The 19,012-nt window shown below is 49.7% G+C and overlaps 1 non-coding gene across 1 annotated transcript; it reads left to right on the forward strand.

Annotated features, from left to right (window-relative positions):
- Positions 1-364: 364 nt before the first annotated feature.
- On the forward strand, positions 365-436 carry TRNAC-GCA (transfer RNA cysteine (anticodon GCA)). The gene has a single exon. It is a non-coding gene; the product is annotated as a tRNA-Cys (tRNA).
- The last annotated feature ends 18,576 nt before the right edge of the window (positions 437-19,012 follow it).

Raw genomic sequence — 19,012 nt, forward strand, 5'->3', positions numbered from 1 at the left:
AAGACTTTAAGCGGAGGGATGACAAGACCTGACTGATGTTTAACAGGATGCTCCTGGCTGGGCAGAGCAGGGAAGTGGCCGCTGCAATAACGCAGTATTCTCTTTGTGACTCAGCTGGTAAAAGAATATGACTGCAATGCGAGAGACCCGGGTTCAGTTCCTGGGTTGGGAAGATCTGCTGGAGAAGGGATAGGCTACCAACTCCAGTATTCTTGGGCTTCCCTTGTGGCTCAGCTGGTAAAGAATCTGCCTGCAAAGCAGGAGACCTGGGTTGGATCCCTGGGTTGGGAAGATCCCCTGGAGAAGGGAAAGGCTACCCACTCCAGTATTCTGGCCTGGAGAATTCCATGGACTGTCTAGGGCATCCCTAGTGGCTCAGATGGTAAAGAATCTGCCTGCAACGCAGGAGACCCAGGTTCGATCCCTGGGTAGGGAAGATCCCCTGGAGAAGGAAATGGCAGCCCACTCCAGTACTCTTGCCTGGAAAATCCCATGGATGGAGGAGCCTGGCAGACTACAGTCCATGGGGTCACAAAGAGTTGGACCGAGCAGCAGCAGCAGCCGCCAAGCCCTAAGAGCTTCAGTGACTAATATGCTTATGTAAAAAAAACAAACTCAGATAAACATTTTCCTCCCCCAAACAAAAGGTGCACAGCCCACTTAGTAGTCCAGGAGGGGTCCAGCAGCAGGGGAATTGGGTGGATTGGTTACCCTTGCCTCCAGGATGAGGCTTAGCTGGTGGGCGGAGGAGTTGGCCCAGCCCCAGAAGACTCGAGGCTGCCCTAGGACTGTGCTCTGAGTCTTAACAGACTGGAGTCTTTTCCAACTCCTCAGCCTCTAGCCTGGGGACGGGGAGGTCCTCTCTGTTCCCAGATCCTCCAAACCTATTTCAATAGAAAACAGGGAGGGGTCAGGGTAAGCACGTGCCCATCTCCAACACGCACCCCCACGTTCCTCCCATCACTCCACCTTCCCTCAGCTAAGGAAGCATCGTCTGGTCTGGGGACTTGGAGCATCCTGCATCTTCCAAATATTTGGTTCTTTCACCACCACCCCCGCTCCCACACATACACAGGCATCAGTGTTTGACACTCAGAAGACAAGAACCAACTTCTAACTTCTGGTGGGTCATCTGTCCCCTGAGGCAGTGAATGTTCTGAGTCCAAATGCCCTGTAAAAGAAGAGGAAATGCCAAGGAAGGAAGGAAGATTAATATTTCAAAAAGAAAACCATCTGGCCATATAATTTTACATTTATTCTTCTAATCAGTTAATCTCTGTCTCCCTTAGACCGTGAATTCTGTGAGGGCAGGACCCGCATCTGATGTGGCTCGCCCTCCTAGCTCCAGTGTCTGGGAGGGGGCCTGATACATGAGGGAGAATGAAGATTCAGTGAATGGATGGATGACCAGCCACCTCCCTGGGACTGCCTGGGTGAGCTCAGAAAGGACCCCTGGAACCAAAGAAGTGAGGGGGCTGTACCAGACCTGTGGTTGCCAAGCTGAGATCTATGGAGGCACTTGTGTGAATCTTGTTTTCAAAGGTCTGATCAAAGGTTAGTCCTCCTCTCCTCCTTGTGGATGGCTTGCACTAGCTCACCAAGGTGGCAGCCTCTTGGATTTTTCCCAGAGCTGTAACAATCGCCCAGGGACACGGGCTGGCTCATAGTGACATCACAGAGGCCAACTCCAACTCCAGATCGCATGCCCAGTACTGCCAGTTACCACGTTATACTCAGTGGACCTGTGAAGGTCATGCTGCTGCTGCTGCTGCTAAGTCGCTTCAGTCATGTCCGACTCTGTGCGACCCCATATACGGCAGCCCACCAGGCTCCCCTGCCCCTGGGATTCTCCAGGCAAGAACACTGGAGTGGGTTGCCATTTCCTTCTCCAATGCATGAAAGCGAAAAGTGAAAGTCAAGTCGCTCAGTCGTGTCTGACTCTTTGCGACCCATGGACTGCAGCCTACCAGGCTCCTCTGTCCATGGGATTTTCCAGGCAAGAGTACTGGAGTGGGTTGCCATTGCCTTCTCTGGAAGGTCATGCAGCACCCTGCAAATGTGGGCTGTGGCAGACACAGTATTGCAGAGAGCATGACACATAGGGTTTCCTAACGATCCACATGAGCTTCGACGGGGAGATTTAGGATTCCAGCTTAACAGCTGCTTAAAGTGAAAGTGTTAGTCGCTCAGTCATGTCCAACTCTTTGCAACCCCATGGACTGCAGCCAGTCAGGCTCCTCTGTCCATGGAATTCTCCAGGCAAGAATACTGGAATGGGTTGCCATTTCCTTCTCCAGGGGATCTTCCTGACCCAGGGATCAAGCCCTGACAGGCCCTGACAAGCTGACAACTTTCTTCCTGATCCAGAAGTGCCTGAGCCCAGGAGAAGGGAGAGAAGTGGAGAAACAAAGCCATTCTTTGGATCCTGGGGCAGACCTCAGGGCCAAATCCCCAGCGGGAGCTGCAGTGGGCACCCTTTTCCCTGCAGCCAGAGTATTAAGTGAAGAGAACCCCCCTCGCCATAGTACTGACTTTCCCTGGCACTGCCCATTTCCTCTGAGAGGAAAAGCAGGCCCACAGCTGTCCTTCAGGAATCTGTGCCATGGTCACTATCCCAGAGCCCACCACGGGATTTTGACTGTCTCTCTCAAGACTCCTGCTGATAACAAGGCTAACAGTTCACCTTGTGGATTGCTCATTCTCTCTTGGTACTGAAAAGATGTGTGCATTTTACATACATTTGCTCATTTCATTTTAGGCCTCCCAAGGATCTCTTGAGGAAGATACAAGATTATATTCATTTTACAGAGGAAACTGAGGCCCAAGGATGCACTGATAGATTGCTTCAGTGATGGCCCCCGATCTGCTCGTGGGATGCAGTTCGGTGTGCCCTCCCATCCTGGCTCAGGGCTGTGCCACTTGACTTGCTTTGGCCAATGAAGCAGAAGTTAGCTTGTTGCCAGCAGAGACCTGAAGCATGCTTGCACATTGAGGCTTGCTCTCTGGACACTTTTGAAGCTTTTTAATTCAAGAATTTGGGCTATAAATAAGCCCAAACTAGCATGATGGCAGCTGAGAGACCACATGCAGTGAGGCCCGGAAGTTCTGTTCATCCCAAATGAGGCAAATTGATCAGCCAGTCCCAGGGGGCCCACCAACTGACAGCAGACACACGAGCGAGCCCAGCCAAGATGAGCCGAGCCCTCCCCAGACCTGGAGGACTGCTGAGCTGGCCCCAACCAAAACTGCTCACCCTCAAAACCATGAGCTAAATTAGTGGCTGTGGATTGAGCCACTGATTTTTGGGGTGTTCATTGCACAGCGAAAGCACCTGACACAGAGAAGTCATTTGGCTGAGTTCACATAGCAGAAAGTGAAAGTGAAAGTCGCTCAGTCATGTCCGACTCTTTGCGACCCCATGGACTGTACAGTCCATGGAACTCTCCAGGCCAGAATACTGGAGTGGGCAGCCTTTCCCTTCTCCAGGGGATCTTCCCAACCCAGGGATCGAACCCAGGTCTCCCGCATTGCAAGTGGATTCTTTACCAGCTGAGCCACCAGGGAAACCCAATAATACTGCAGTGGGTGGCCTATCCCTTCTCCAGTGCATCCAAGGTCTCCTGCATCGCAGGCGGATTCTTTACCAGCTGAGTGATCAGGGAAGCCCCGGATTCAAACCCAACCTTTCTGACCCCAGAGCACATGCTCTTTGGCACTGAAGTTTCAGTGCTTACAACATATATTAAGTTTCACTGAGGCCCCTAGTGAGTCCAGGGGCTTCCCTGCTGGCTCAGTCATAAAGAATCCACCTTCAATGCAGGAGACCTGGGTTCGATCCCTGGGTCGGGAAGATCCCCTGGAGAAATAAATGACAACCCACTCCAGTATGCTTATCTGGAAAAATCCCATGGACAGAAGAGCCTGATGGGCTACAGCCCATGGGGTTGCAAGAGTCAGACATGACTTAGTGACTAAAGCACTCCCAGTGAGTCCATGAACAGAGTCATAACAGAAGCTCAGAGATGTCGAGAAACCTACCTGAATTCACACAGCTGGTCAGGCTGGAGGAAGGCATGCAACACAGTTCTTCTGATTCTATACTCATACAGTTCCCAACTCTCCATAAAGGCTGGCTCAGCCAGAGCCTGGGGCACTGGTGTTTAAAGAAGCTTCTTTTTCAGTGCCTTTAAAGCCCCCTGCCACCACCACCACACCTCCTTGAATTTCACGAACAGCCCAGTCTGCTCCCTCCCACCATGAGATCCTCAGACAGAGCAGGTGGCTGCCTCAACCAGGAAGCTCTGACTGTTTGATCCTGTCTGCCGCACCTTTCTCTTCTCACTGCCTCATAGGAGCTGTCGGTTGTCTTGGATACAGCAGGAGATAAGAAAGGATGGCAGCTGAGGTCGCAACAGGAACTGGACAGGCTATGGACAGGGAGAAATGGCTTCCCAGACAGGCTCATGCCCTTTCACCCAGCCTGGAGTGAGAGAGGAGTCCATGTGGGAGAACTGAGGTCTCCATAAGATCACCTGGAGGAAGAGGGATGGGCTTGGAGTAGGGGGGAGGCAAGTCAACTGCCCAAGGCCTCCGTGTCTAATAAGGCTGAGAAGAGGAGGGCGTGTCACAGAATCACCTGGAGTGTCAGGGGGTGGGAATGGCCAGTGGAGGGGCCCCCCTGAGGCCTGACCACGAGCATCTACAGGGCAAGGATCTAGAGCTAGGCTGGCTTCCCAGAGCTGGGACAGATGTGGCCCCTCTCTACTCCACCATAAAATTAAATTAACCAGGGCCTCCTGGTGGCTCAGGGGTAAAGAATCTACCTGTCAATGCGGGAGACACGGGTTCAATCCCTGATCCAAGACGATCCCACATGCCGTAGAATAACTAAGCCACGACTGTTGAGCCTGTGCTCCAGAGCCCGGAAGTCACAACCACTGAGCACACACATCACAACTGCTGAAGCCCTAGAGCCCTAGAGCCCTAGAGCCCTAGAGCCCTAGAGCCCGCGTTCCGGAACGAATCCACTGCAAGGGGAAGCCTGCGCACTGCAACTAGAGAGTAGCCCCCACTCCCCGCAACTAGAGAAAAGCCTACGCGGCAGTGAAGACCCAGCATGGCCAAAAATAAATGAATAGTAAAATTATTTTTTAAAAATCAGCAGGCAAGGAGGAGGCAGCTGTGGCATGAGAGAAGAAGATGCCTTGAGTCGTTCGGACTAGATCTGAACCCTCCTAGGTGTGCGACTTTGGGAAGCGTTCTTTATCTCTCTGAGCCTCAGTTTCTCATCTGGAAAATGGGGATAACCCTCACTTATCTCGTGGGTTGCTGTAAGCCCTAAGTGAGAAGAGGTTGTGAGAGCTTCTCATAAACCACAAATGCCATGTAGGAGAGATGACACTATGGCCCACCTATCCTTCTGGCTCCGTCAGCTCCACTACTCCTCCAAGTCCTGGATGAGACCCCCTAAGCACCACTCCCCAGAGTTCAAAGGGCCCATCGAAGCCATCTGGCCCAAGTGGCCTGGCTTTGCAGTTGGGAAATTGAAGGCCCAGTGAGGAGGGCTTTGGCTGGAACTGGGTTTCCTAACTCGGGTTCTTTCTGCTCCATCATGTGTGTGGTCAAAGCCCACCCCTCCTGCACCCCATGCTCCCTGGCCTGAGCCTGGGGGGGAGCAAGCCAGGCGAGCTGCTCCATGGCCCCAAAACCCACCCCTGCTGCACCCCATGCTCCCTGGCCTGAGCCTGGGGGGGTAAGCCAGGTGAGCTGCTCCATGGCCCCTTATCTGCTAATCCAGTCCACCTTCTGAGCGAAGCGACGCTTCCACATCACATTAGGTGGTGGGGCTCCCAAGGAGACCCCTGCATGGTATCTGTATGAAAAGGAATCTAAAATCCGAAGCTAGCCTCTGTGGAAGACATCTGAGATTTGGGTATCTGACCCTGTCTATGCCTGCTTAGCTTAGTTTTTAAATTGTTATTTGATTTGTTCTTTTAAATAGGATGCACATATACTTGGTACAAAATTCAAAAGGCATAACAGGGTTAATATACAGGAAAGCAAGTTCCCTTCTTTCCTGTCTCCCAGTCACTTGGTTTCCCTACCCAGAGGGCAGCTATTGCTCCCAGATTCAAGTGACTGACTTTATACCTTTATAAGCAAAAGCACACACATATTTATACAGTCTTTTCTATATTGCATAAATAGTAGCATTCTATACACATAGTTCTGGACCTTGCTTTTTTTCTCACCCAACCCCTGTCTTGGTGATCTTCTCTCATCAGGACATAGAGACCTGCTCCTTTCTTTTTCATGCCTGCATAGTATTTCACTACCTGGATCATTTATTCGCCAGTCTCCTCTTCATGATCCCTTCTGCTCTTTCTCATCAAGCTATCATAGTGGTGCCATAAATTATCATGTTATATGTAGGATAAGTTCCAAGAAGCTGAATCCCTGGGTCAAGGAATATGTATGCTTATCATTTTGATGACAGCAAGTTGTCCTCCATAAAGGTAGGGCCAACATTACTGGAGAGTACCTATTGTTCCATACCAATTCCAACTCAGTATATTGTATTTTTTAACCTTGCTCAAGCTGATAGATAAAAATGGTATCTCTGCTTATTTTTAATTTTCTCTTTTCCTATTACAGGAGAAAATGAGCAACCTTGCATATACTTAAGATCCGTTTGTAGTTCCTTTCCCAGAAACTGTCCATACCTAATCACTTTCCACATTTCTCACAGTTTTTTCTTATTGATCTGTGGAAGCTCTTTATATATTGAAGATTTCAGCTTCTGTCTGCGATAACAGTGTCAAGTATTTTCACATGTTTTCATTTGTCTTTTGATTCTTATAGTGCTTGTTTCCATGAAGGTACTTTTGATCTCATCAAATCTACTCATCTGGATGTTGTGGAATTTCTAAGGTTTGTATCATACTTAGAAATCCTCTCAATTGTAAACCTGGACCCACACTGACTTTCCATGTTGGTGTCTGGCCTGACCTTTCCTTCCTGGTTTGACCCACTGTCAATGCTGGCACCTAATATCTATATCCAGCCTCTGCTGGGCAGCCCCACCCCTCCCCTCCTCCCTACTTACCTCTGTAGTTTGACCCTTGACTTCCTGCCACTTTCCCAGCCACCAGCTTCTGTGCCCATCCAGCTTCTTCCCAGCCTGCTGCAATTCCTCTGGCCCCTACTCATCCTCCCACCTGCTCCAAGTAAAGCAGTGCCTTAATGGCATTCTTCCTCATTCCCTACTTCTCCTGCATGGACCACATTTATCCAGCCAGCCCAGCCTCCCTGCTCCTTTTGGAACACAACTGCACACAGAGCCTTGACTTTGAACCTCTGACTCCTTGGTGAAACTGGAGTGGTAGGGGGTCCATGGATGATATGGTGGGTAAGTTGGGGTTGGGGGAGCAGAAAGGAGGAAGAGAGGAGTCTTCCCAAACCTTTGCTAGCAAATCCCAATGTGGCATCCTCCTTCCCAGCAACTTAGCTGAATTTCTATCTTCATTAATCAAATAACAAATTTAATTAATTACCTTAAATTGCTCTAATTGAATCTAGAACAAGAGCACGGACAAAATCCTGATAAGTAATGAACTCAGACATTTCCAGCATCCGGAATTGAAATGATCTTTAATTTCAATTTGGGAGCAAAACTAACGTGACTGCGTTCAAACCCTCCCTCTCCAGCCTGCTCCCTGACAGCCTCACTACCGCCCACTGTGCCAAAAAGACCTCCGATTCTGTTCTCCCTTTTTGGCAGTGATGATCTTTCTGCCTCAACTTATCCCAACCAAGAAATGGGTCCAATCCCCACCCACAAGTGCTCTCTAAGTGCTGGAGTCCACCGGGTGCCTGGAGAGTGTACAATAACAGAACTGGTAGAAGCACGAATAACAAGGCAGCAGCCAAGTCAGGTGTTCGACCCATCCTTGCCTCCATGTCGCTCCTCCTGCTGTGCCTTCTGGCAGGAGTGCCTCTTCCCTGCTAGTTTCCAGCTCTCACATCCCCGCTTTCAAGGCCAGTTCACATGTGTCCTTCAAAGGGAAGCCACCCACCTCTACAGAAAGGACTCAGAAGGACCAAGATGTTTTCTGTGCAATTGCCCTCCCAGGGGTAGCCCCGGGCCAGGGGCGGGAGGAATGGAACAGAGCTTGTTTGGTGTGGGAGGATGGCAACGCATTCTCTGGATATTAGAGGTGAGGAAACAGGCTCAGAGAAGTCAAGTACTATTTTTCCATGATCACACAGCTGGATGGTAGCTAAAGCCACACACGTAACCCTAGCTGACATGGCTGCCTTTCTGGCTTTGCCTGCATATTAGTAGAGAAAGCCACACCTCAAAAATCTCCCTTAAAGCCCACCTTTCCGTCATATCTTTTCCCTGGCCACCAGATCCCATCAGTGCCTTGTCTCCCTGCTCCCCTTACATGCTTTCCCTTCCCTGACTCTCCATCCTGCGCATGGCTTTGTTCCAGAATGACTTCCAGGTGATCTGTCTGATTAAGAAAAAAGGATGCAAGGACGGCCAAAACACTCTTTAATTTTTCGTTCTTATTGTTATGGAGTTTTTTGTATCATTATTTTCTTATTATTCTTCCCTTCAGCTGCCAAGTCTCTGCAACAGGCCTTCCATTGTGCCATGCTCCTGCCCTAACACCTACAGTGGGTCCCTATTACCTTTCCTCAAGTCAGAGCTCAGTCACTCACTGAACAGTGGAAAATATCGTAACAGGTAGTATGCACTATTATTACAACCATGAGAGGCAGCCATTCCTTTCATCTCTACTTGATCAATGGGGGTGCAGAGAGGATCACAGAGCTGGGGTTCAAATCCTGGTCTCTCCTGCTCCAAAAGGCTCCAGAGCCAGCTCCAGCCCCACAGTGTGGTACAGCCCCATCAGGTGCTGGATGCAAGCACCTGCTCCAGTAGGACCCTGAGGGCCATACTTCGGGGACAGAACTAAAGAACCATCCGTGGTCCCTGCCCTCAAGATGCTTCCAATCTCAGAGAGGACATAAGCCCAGGTGACCAGCTTTGGAAGAGGCAAACAGATGCCACTGCATGTTCAGGGAGGAAGACCAGCTTCAGCCCTCCAAGGGAAACTGCCCTCTCCCCTCCAGAAGCTGGATGTGGAAGGGAGAGGGACAAGGGAGCCGCCACCATGAGCAGAGCATCACCCCTCACCTGCAGTCACATCCCTGAGCTGGTCCATGTGGGACACAGGCAGGCAGAGAGGTGGGCTGGTGGGGCTCACCAGGGAGCTGATGGGGCTTTTAATGCTCCTCCAGCCAGGGCGATGAGACTTGGAGTGGGGGTGAGTGTGGTTGAGTGCTGGCCACCCTGGCAGAGGGAGCAGATGTCTCAGCCTCTCCCTGTTCCCCCGCAGGCCTCATCTTTTATAAATAGTTGTACTCGTTGGAGCCAGAGTGAGTTAAGGCTTTGGCGTCTCTGACTGACAGCCCGGCAGAGCCAGGCCCATCTGCCTGGGGCTAGGCACGCTCACAAAAAACACTCCCTCCCCACCAGCAGCCCGTCTGCCACAAGGGTGTCATTGCACCCAGGACACGCGGCATCCTGGCGTGTGCTGGCTCCACGTGGCTGCTGGCATGTGGGCTGTGTGGGCTCCTAAGCAAAGTAGCCAAGTAAAATCAAAAGGACTTCGGAACAGACTGATTCCTGGGGGAGCTCGGTGACCACGTGATGAGCATGCAACAGCCAAGCTTTGAGCTCTGAAGCATGATCGGGGAGTGGGGAAGAAGGCTGGGCCAGGCGACTGCAAAGTTCTTTGGGTACAATATACATCTGGAGTGACAGGGGCTGGGAGCTCTCAGGGCCCTCGTGGCTTCGTAAGACCATGGCCTCCCTCCCCAGCTCTCACTTGCCGAGAAGCTCACCTTTGTGGGTTCCCAGAACCTTCCCACTCCTGTCTAAGCCCAACACCTTCTCTGGATGCAGGAGACAGCCAGGAGAGGCTCTGCCCACAGCCTGGAATGCATGACTGCAGAGCTGTGTGCTCCCACAGGATGCTGCGCTGAGGTTGCCAGCTCCCCAGGCTTTCCATGAAGCCCGGGTATTGAGACAGCTCTGCCGATCGGGGGGAGCCCTGTTAGAGTGGGAACCCCATGAGCCTCCCCAGCCTTAGAAACTCCCCACTTCCTAAAGCTAGGACATCATGAAATCCTTGACCTTTGGGATCAAAAGTGGGTATTTCAAGCAATAAGCTCCATGGAGGCAGGGACCAGGTCTGTCTTATTCTCTCCTCCTCTTGTCCATGGTGGCATTTAAATAATTATGGATCAAGAGAATAGCCGACTGAGTAAATAAATGATGTCAAGGCCACCTTACCCACCTCCTTGCACGAAATCGAAGTCAGCTGTGAATTCTCTCTGTCCTCTCTCTGTGGAGGTAGGGGACAAGGATGACCAGCCTGGAGCACATCATCTCTGGGGTCCTGCCTCTACTTGAGTCCTGGCTCTGCCTCTTATTGGATGTGTGATCTCAAGTGGGTTTCTCAACCACTCCGCTTCACTAGCTGGAAAACAGAAAGGCGCCAGAATACTGTGAGATGATATTCTTAACTTGCATATAGTAGGATTCCGTAAAGGATGCTGCCGTAGTCAACAGCGCTGCTCTTTGAATGTCTGTGGTTCTCTTTCCAAGCCTGTGGTAGGATCCTACTCCTCCCTCCTTGAAATTGGGTGTGGTCGTATGAGTGGTTTTGGCCAATGAATTGAGACCAGAAGCAGCGCATCACTCCTTGATGGAGACTTTAAGAGCCCTCGTGCAATTTACCACACTCTGTTTTTCCTACTTAGTAATCATGGCAGCAATAAGATAGAGCCACAACCAGCCTGGGCCCTGGAATGAGGAAGACATGAGCCAGATCCTCCACCTCCCGTCCCTCAAACCATCACCTCTGCTGACACTCGATGGAGCAGAATGTAGTAAATTGTAAATATGGCTGCAGTACTCCTCCCACTCCTATATGGACTCCCCCTTGGCAACGTTACTTTGCTACTTCGCATACCCCTTGAGCCTGCTCAGCCATGTGACTTGTTTTGGCCAATGGGATGTTAGAAAATGCTATGCAAGCAAAGACTTGTAAAGCCATGGCACACTGGAGTTTGCCCTCTTTCGTGGCTGGAAACTCTTTTGCCACCATGTGAATGGACAAAGAGGGGCCACATAATGAAAGGTCCAGTTTGTCCCAGCTGAAACCCCAAGCATGTAAGTGAGGCTACCATAAACCATCTAGCCCCATCTGAACTGGTGCAGACCAGAACCACCCAGCCAACCCACCGAACTGGGAGAAATATTACATGCAGGTTTGCTACTTTAGCCAAGGCTAACTAATACAATGAGAAATAAATGAATGAAAAATAAGCCTCAGAGGATTAAGCCACTGGTCTTTGGGGATGTGTGTTACCACAGTGTCACCTAGTCCATTCTGACTGATACATTTCCTTCCCCTTTCCCTCAGGGAAAGGAAGTACATCCCAGTTAAGCTGTGAGGGGCTTTATCCATTACAGGTTCCCTTTTGTTCAACCATCCCCTTCCACTCACCCCACTCTCCTGTCTCTTGGTTCAGATAGGATCTTCTGCTGTTATCCAAGCCCCTGTCCCTTGGGCTCATCATGGAGCCTTCTCCTCACCCAGGGTGAGGAGACTAGATCAGACTTTCCAGGGTCAACAGTGCCTTAGAGACAAGTTGTGAGAGGTGCCCGTGTGACCCTGGTCTGCCCAATGGACCAGCTGAGGCAGCCTGGTCTCTGCTCATGCTTGGTATTCCCTCACCTGCTTCAGGCTCCTGTATATTATCTGGCTGCAACATGTGGTTTAAAAAGGCACTGGACTCAGCATCAGACCTACCTGGATTCAAATCCCAGCCCTGCCTCTTGCCTTTTCATCCTGGTTCTGCCACTCCTTAGCATGTGACTTCGGGAGAATTCTTCAACCTCATTGAGCTCCAGTTTTCTCCTCTGTAAGCTAGTGGTAAAAAAAAAAAAATCCCTTGTTCACATGGCTATATGAGTTATAAATCCATTAAGTGTCTAGAGAAGTACCTGATATGAGTAAACACTGAATAAATAGCAACATGAGGAGCATTTGGAGCCAGATTGGCATTGACTGGCGATGTGTCTTTGGAGAAGTCAGACATCCCAGAAATTTAGCTTCCTCCCTGTAAAATGGGGGTTAAATGGGCTTTGTGTCAGGATTTTTTTAAAAAAGAGTATATAATAAAGTGCCTGGCGTGTTTCAAGTTCTGGAAAGTGTCAGTTCTTTCTCCCTGTCTAGTTTACAAATTTATTTGAGTACAGAAGTCTTGTTTTATCCCTCTACCCCTCCCCTACTCTCACACATACACTCTCCAGTCCAGGGACGTCTCTGTGCCTGCTCACCTCCAAGGAATACTTCTCAGGCCAGAGAGCCTGGTTCTATCATGTGTCAACTAAACAGAAAGAATTCACGGAGCTGAAGTGGTGGGGAGACCTGTGAGCATCTCACACCGACGTCCTCCTCACCCTCCCCACCCCTCCCCTCCCTCGCCTTACCCTCTCCCACAGGCATGCTCCACGACTGTTCAAGAGCAGTTTCCATGGTGATAGCATTTTAAAGTTTTCTAGGAGCAGAACAGGAATAATTTTCTACCTTCTCCTCCTCCTCCGTGGCAATCTGGGAAAAGGGAGCTTATTACAGATAAAGCGTGGGGTGAGGGGTGAGGAGGGGAGATGCAGCTTTCTTTCATCGCTTGATTGGATATGATGGTCATGCTGAAACTCCTCATTCCCAGCTTCCCCCTCCCCCAGCCCTCACCATCATTCCTTGGGGTCCTTGATCACCTGTTCCTCACCTGCCTCTGCTTCGGTGAAGAGATGGGTGAAGGTAAGGTAAGAAAGGAAGAGATAAAAAGAAAGGGAGAAAGGCTGGGCTGACATATGCCCAATTGTAAGCATGCATACACTCAGAGTGGTTACAGAAAATTTCCACTAATCGCACTTTGGGAAGTGACATACATGGAGATGAGCAGATTTAGAAGCAAAGATATTTGTGTAACCTCGTTGGGACCCATGATTGAGGGTCAATCTATATGTTACAATCACCTTGCACATATCTTCAGAATCTACCAGCCCCAAAGAGGGTCCACACACTTCTGAGAAAGAGTGTTGTGGCTGGGACAACCTCTGATGACAGTAAACACCATTCTGATTTCTATTTGCTTCCTCGGCATTTTGTCTCTCAACCCTCAGCTAAGTTTCTCATGCTCATTCTCCAGTCTTTGAAGGGAGCTTTGGTCTAGATTGTGGGTCCCCATACAGTTTGCATCCCTGGAGGAGGAAATGGCAACTCACTCCAATATTCTTGCCTGGAAAAATTCCATGGACAGAGAAGTCTGGCCGGCTATAGTCCATGGGGTCACAAAGAGTCGGACACGACCGAGCACACATCAGCATGTACAAGGTACATCAGGGTAAGTAGACCAAAAAACCAGATACAATCCTGATTCTACCACCCCATAGCTGGATGACCCTAAGAAAATCACTCAATCTTTCTGAATCTCTTCTGCTTCATCTCTAATTTCTATTCTTTCTGTCTTGCTCAAAAAGTTACTTTAAAATTAAAAGTAAAATCGCCTTGAAAATGAGCAAATATCATATTTGTAAGATTTCATTCTATTACTTTAACAGGGTAAATATTCAAGACAAACTTAAAGCCTGGTCTCAAACAACATTTGTGGTGAACCAACAAGACAAGAAAAGTTGAAATGCCAATCCAGAAATGCACAGTCCCCAGGCAACAGTGTGTGATAACTTCAACAGCACAGAGATCTGCCGTGTGTGGCCTTGCCCTCTCAGAGCCTTGTCTCTCTCCATCACTGACTCAGTGGACATGAGTGTGAGCAAACTCTGGGAGATAGTGAAGGACAGGGAGCCTGGCGTGCTGCAGGTCCTGGGTCACAGAGTAAGACACGATTTAGTGGCTGAACAACAGCAACAACAATAGTCAGACCGTCTCCTGATTCTAAGGCAGGAATCCAAACTAGATAAGAAGTCAAGTCAAGGTAGAGACTGTGGATATGGGGTTGGTACCACGGACAGCTCCCTTGAGCCTGGGATGCCACCAGAACTCTTGAGCTACTGGAGACCTGGGTTCAAGTTCTAACTCTGCCCCAAACATAATGCTACCTTAAGCTGGGCCACTCTGATCTCAGTGTCCCCTTCTGGACATTCAGTCCCATGGGCTCACTGGGATGAGCACTTGCCCACATCACAAGAGAGATCCAGAGCACCAGCGAGACGCAGGTGGCTGATTCCCTAAGGTCCTCATGTTCCTCCTCCTCTAAGGCTCAGGACTTGGGGTTTGTCATCCAAGTTCTTGCCTCACTGGGGGGAACTCTCCTACATTCATGATTTTCCTAAAAGAACAATTTGGTGCAATATATGTTGGAATCTGGGAGTCAAACAGCATTGAATGTGAATCCAGGCTCTGGTGCCTACTAGCTCCATGTTTTAGAGCAAAGAAAATCCTCTCTCTGAGCCTAAGTTTTTCTCCTCTGTAATATGAGAATTAAATAATACATGCCTCACACTACTCACATGAAATTTAAGTGACATTTAAATTTAAATACATGTAAAGCCTTTAATGCACACCTGTCCATAAGAAGTACCCAACTAAAGCTAATTCCTCAGTCATCCCTTCCTTCCTAAATTATGGTCTTTCTTGCTTTAGGAAACACCTCTAGCTGAAATATCTCTGGCTTGGGCACTTAGCAAAAGAAATACAGTGGGCAGGGGTCCAGGCATCATTTAGCCATATGTTGTTTTTAAAGAGAAAAGGCTTGTACAAGCCCATAAATTTGGCAGCTGGTGAAGACCTCTCTGAAAGGGTCTTAGGTTGAACTCTCAAGCCTGGAACCCTGGGCTGGTCAGGTAGTGCAATGCTAAATAATAGAGGTCATGGGAGGGAGACTAGAATCCAGAGATAGAGTCTCTATCCTACACACCTCTCAGCATTGACTCAAGAGGTGGGGGAGGTGCCCACAGGGTTTATAAAGATCCACTTTAGTCCCAACTTTGCAAGCAATGTGTTGTGGAACTTTAGCCAGCTCCCTCCCTTCTCTGGACTGCAGTCTCCATCTCTGAAAAATGAGGATCTTTTGCCCTCTGGGATTGCTAATAATCTACGTGCCTCCCCCTTAGGCTTGTGCTGTGACTACCATGGAGACTCAGGATACCACTCACTCCTCTCTGCTCTCAGCCCAGGCTGCAGCCCGTTAGGCCCTTACCTGGACTCATCCTGAATTCCATCTGGGCTGTCACCACCGCCCCCACTCCAGATACCCAGGCTTCCCCCAGAGCCCTCCGCCAGGGCATTGGGAAGGTGATCCAGGAGCCTCTGGGGCTCTGTAGCCCAAATACCAGGGTCTTAGAGACTTCTCCGAAAGGGTGCAGCATTTCTCCATGGGCTCCACCTGGACCACAGGAGGGCCAGCATTTTGATTTCCAGCCTGATTTCCCCAGGGCTCAGGAGAGCAAAGCTGCTTCATGGGCAGTTAGACAAAAGGAAGTCAGTACATGAGGTGGGAGAAATCCACCAGCCTGGAGCCCAGAGCATGGCTCCTCCACCCAGACATCTCCCCAGGACTGGGGAGGGATGGGGGACAATACTGTCAGTGACTCATGGGTCCTGATGCCTTCTTTGTGAATAAGACATCCTTATAGAGCTGAGTCTTTATTATAATAATCACTCATATCTTTCTAGAGAGACAGAATGGCTGGATGGTCGTGAACACAGAGACTGGAAATCAGCCTGCCTTGTCAACTCCATCTCAGACAAACTACTCGACCTTTTTGTACCTCTGTTTTCTCCTCTATAAAATGAAAATAATATTTCTGGCCTCATAACAACACTGTGCAAACCTAGAGTATCACATTCGTGGCAGGAAGCAACTTGGATATCACTGTATCCAACCACTTTTAGGTGGGATTTATAGGTGGGAAAGTCTAAGAACTCTCAACTTACACTGCATTATCAGGCTCTTTTGCCCTATGGAGAAGGGACAAGAAGAGGTGTGATGGTCACCCTGTCTGGGCAAGGTGAGTGTGGAAAGACCCAGAGACACGGATTAAGGGAAGGGAGAGCAGAAAGAAAGGAGTTGGTATGTACTAAACACCCGTGATGTGCCGGGCACCAGGCTCATCACTTTTCCAGATGATGTCTTTTGGGTATCTCCATTTTCTTATTGTTGTTTAGTCACCAAGTCGTGTCCGACTCTTTACAACCCCCTGGACTACAGCATGAGGCTTCCCTGTCCCTCACCATCCCCATTTTACAGATGCAAAAACAGGATCCAGAGGGATTAAGTGACTTACCCAGGGTCACACAACCAGGATATGGACCCAGGTCTTCTTAGAACCCAAAGCTTGGGCCCTTTCCATTGAAGGGGGGCCATAGTGGGTTCCTCTGTCAAACAATGAAAGTCTGAAGTCAGATTCACTCTTTCCCTACTCTTCCTGACTTGTTCCCTGGGATCCAGTTCTCAGTTGCCCTGCACTGTCTAATTGAAGAAAAGAGTCTTCCTGGGACCAATCTGCTCTATGTTGGCTTAGAGGTTTCACTTTCCCGTAGGTGACAGGCTTGCTTTCTGCCTTTTGGGTTTTCTGATAATCTACTGGTTGGACTTCCCTGGTGGTACTAGTGCTAAAGATCCCTCCTGCCAATGCAAAAGACGTAAGAGATTCAGGTGCAATCCCCGGGTCAGGAAGATCCCCTGTAGAAGGGAATGGCAATCCACGCCAGGATTCTTGCCTGGAGAATCCCATGGACAGAAGGAGCCTGGAGGGTTACAGTGCATGGGGTTGCAAAGAGTCAGACACGACCAGAGTGACTTAGCACACACACACATAAAATGACCCCATCAATATCCTTACTTGAAGATGCCAAGTAAACCCCAGATACATCCAAAAAGGTTCCAGGACACATGGGCCAGTCACCAGAGGGAGATGAAATTCTTAGGTGAGAATTTCAAAGACAAACGTTTTCACACTGCAGATATAAGTGGCGCTGGAGGGCTTGCTCCTCCTATAAAGCACTTGCCACTTGTCCTGGCCATTGTGGGATGGAGGGTGAGAAACACCCACCCAGTGGGAGAAGGAATTTTTGACTCACAAAAGCTTAAATCTAAACTTTAGATCCTGAAGGAATTCCTTTGCCTTCAGATGTGCGACACTCTAGGCCTGATCCCAAGATGCCGGCAGCATCCTGGTGTCAATCAAGTTTCTACAGATGCCACGAGCTGAATCAGTCTCTATCTACACTTCATTGCCTCAGGATCCCAAATAATCAGTTCCCAAAGGTGGGGGGAACAGCAGGTGTTCGTTGCACCTTCCATTATGCTTCATGTTGTGTGGGGACCACCTCCTGTCAAGCTTAAACGTCCCCCACCAGGCCCTAGGCGGCTCCAGTGGTACAGGACCAGCCTGCCAGTGCAGGAGACACAGGAGACATGAGTTCAGTCCCTGGGCTTGGAGATCCTCTGGAGAAGGGCATGGCAGCCCACTCCAGTATTCTTGCCTGGAGAATCCCACGGACCAAGGAGCCTGGGAGCTACAGTCCACAGGATCACAAAGAGTTGAATACAACCAAAGTGACCTAGCACGCATGCACACACCAGGCCATACAGGGTGCTTGAAATTCCATATGGCTAAGTGGCTACTGTTGGGGCAGAATTACGCCCCCTAAACTCTTATGTTGAAGTCCTAATCCTGGTGCTTCAAAATGTGACTGTGTTTGGAGGTACAATCTTTAAAGACTTAATTGAATTAAAATAAGGTCATTAGGGTGGACCCTAATCCTACATGACTGGTGTCCTTATAAGAGGAAGTTTGTACACAGACCCGTCCAGAGGGAAGGCCATGTGAAGACACAGCAAGAAGGCATCCATCTGCAAGCCAAGGAGAGAGGCCTCAGGAGAAACCCCCCTCAACCTTAGGCTTCTAGCCTCCGGAAAATAAATTTCTGTTGTTTAAGCCACCCTGTCTGTGGTCTTTGTTAAGACAGCCCCAGCAAATGAACACAGAGGCCATCTCCTTTTTTTCTGTCCAACACACCCAGCTGTCTCCTTCCTCCTTTCCCACCCCTCCTTCCCCTGGGCTATTTACTAGCATTCCAAAGTGAGTTATGGGGTGAAGAGGTTGGGGGTGTCTTAATATTTCTAGAGCTGAGGTCGGGAAGACTGAGGGCAGAAAGGGCCTTTTTATCTTCCTCTAAGCTGAGCCGATGCTAAAGGCATTTTGAGGTTACAAGAAGCCAAACTGATAAGCCATGTCCACCTCGGTCAGTGAATAAGCCAGGTTGCTGGGACCCAGCATGCATTTTCCAGAGAAACAAAATTTGTAAAGTCAGGCTGTCTCCCAGGCTAGTCCACAAAAGCCTCTTCAGTCAGTCACAGACCTCCGATTCTCTCTCTCTCCACCCTGGAGAAAGCAGGGTGCAATACTGCCTCCAGACGAATCTTTCAACCCTATAGGAAAACAGGGCCATCCAGCAGGAAGTGAGCGGGCCAGGACATGCAACTGAAAGGCAGGCTTAGAGGGAAGCAGATTGTGTTAGTGGTGGCCAAGGAGGTAAACGGGGCCCTTGCTGGCGATTCTAAAGGGGGCTTCTGGGATTTCTCAAGGGCTTTTGAGGCTGAGCACTCTTGTTCTTTATTATGTCTAATTTCACTTGAGAACGCAGGTCCCCGTTGTATCCTTGCCAGACGGCTGAGCTGATCAGCCATGATTAGGGCCATTTGTGGGGAAAGAGAGAGCAGGAGGTGGGGGGGGGGGCGTGATTGCATACAAGATAGCGGCAGGAAAAGGGCTCCAGGAGGGTAAGTACTGGGAGAGAGGGATTGGTTGATGGATCAGAACTTGGCCTGTGAGCTCGGATTTCCTGCTCCATCCTAGCCCGGGCTCAGGGCCCAGGGCAGGGCTCCAGAGTCACGTGTT

The sequence above is a fragment of the Bubalus kerabau genome, chromosome 15 (assembly GCF_029407905.1).
Source record: "Bubalus kerabau isolate K-KA32 ecotype Philippines breed swamp buffalo chromosome 15, PCC_UOA_SB_1v2, whole genome shotgun sequence".
Lineage (NCBI taxonomy): Eukaryota > Metazoa > Chordata > Mammalia > Artiodactyla > Bovidae > Bubalus > Bubalus kerabau.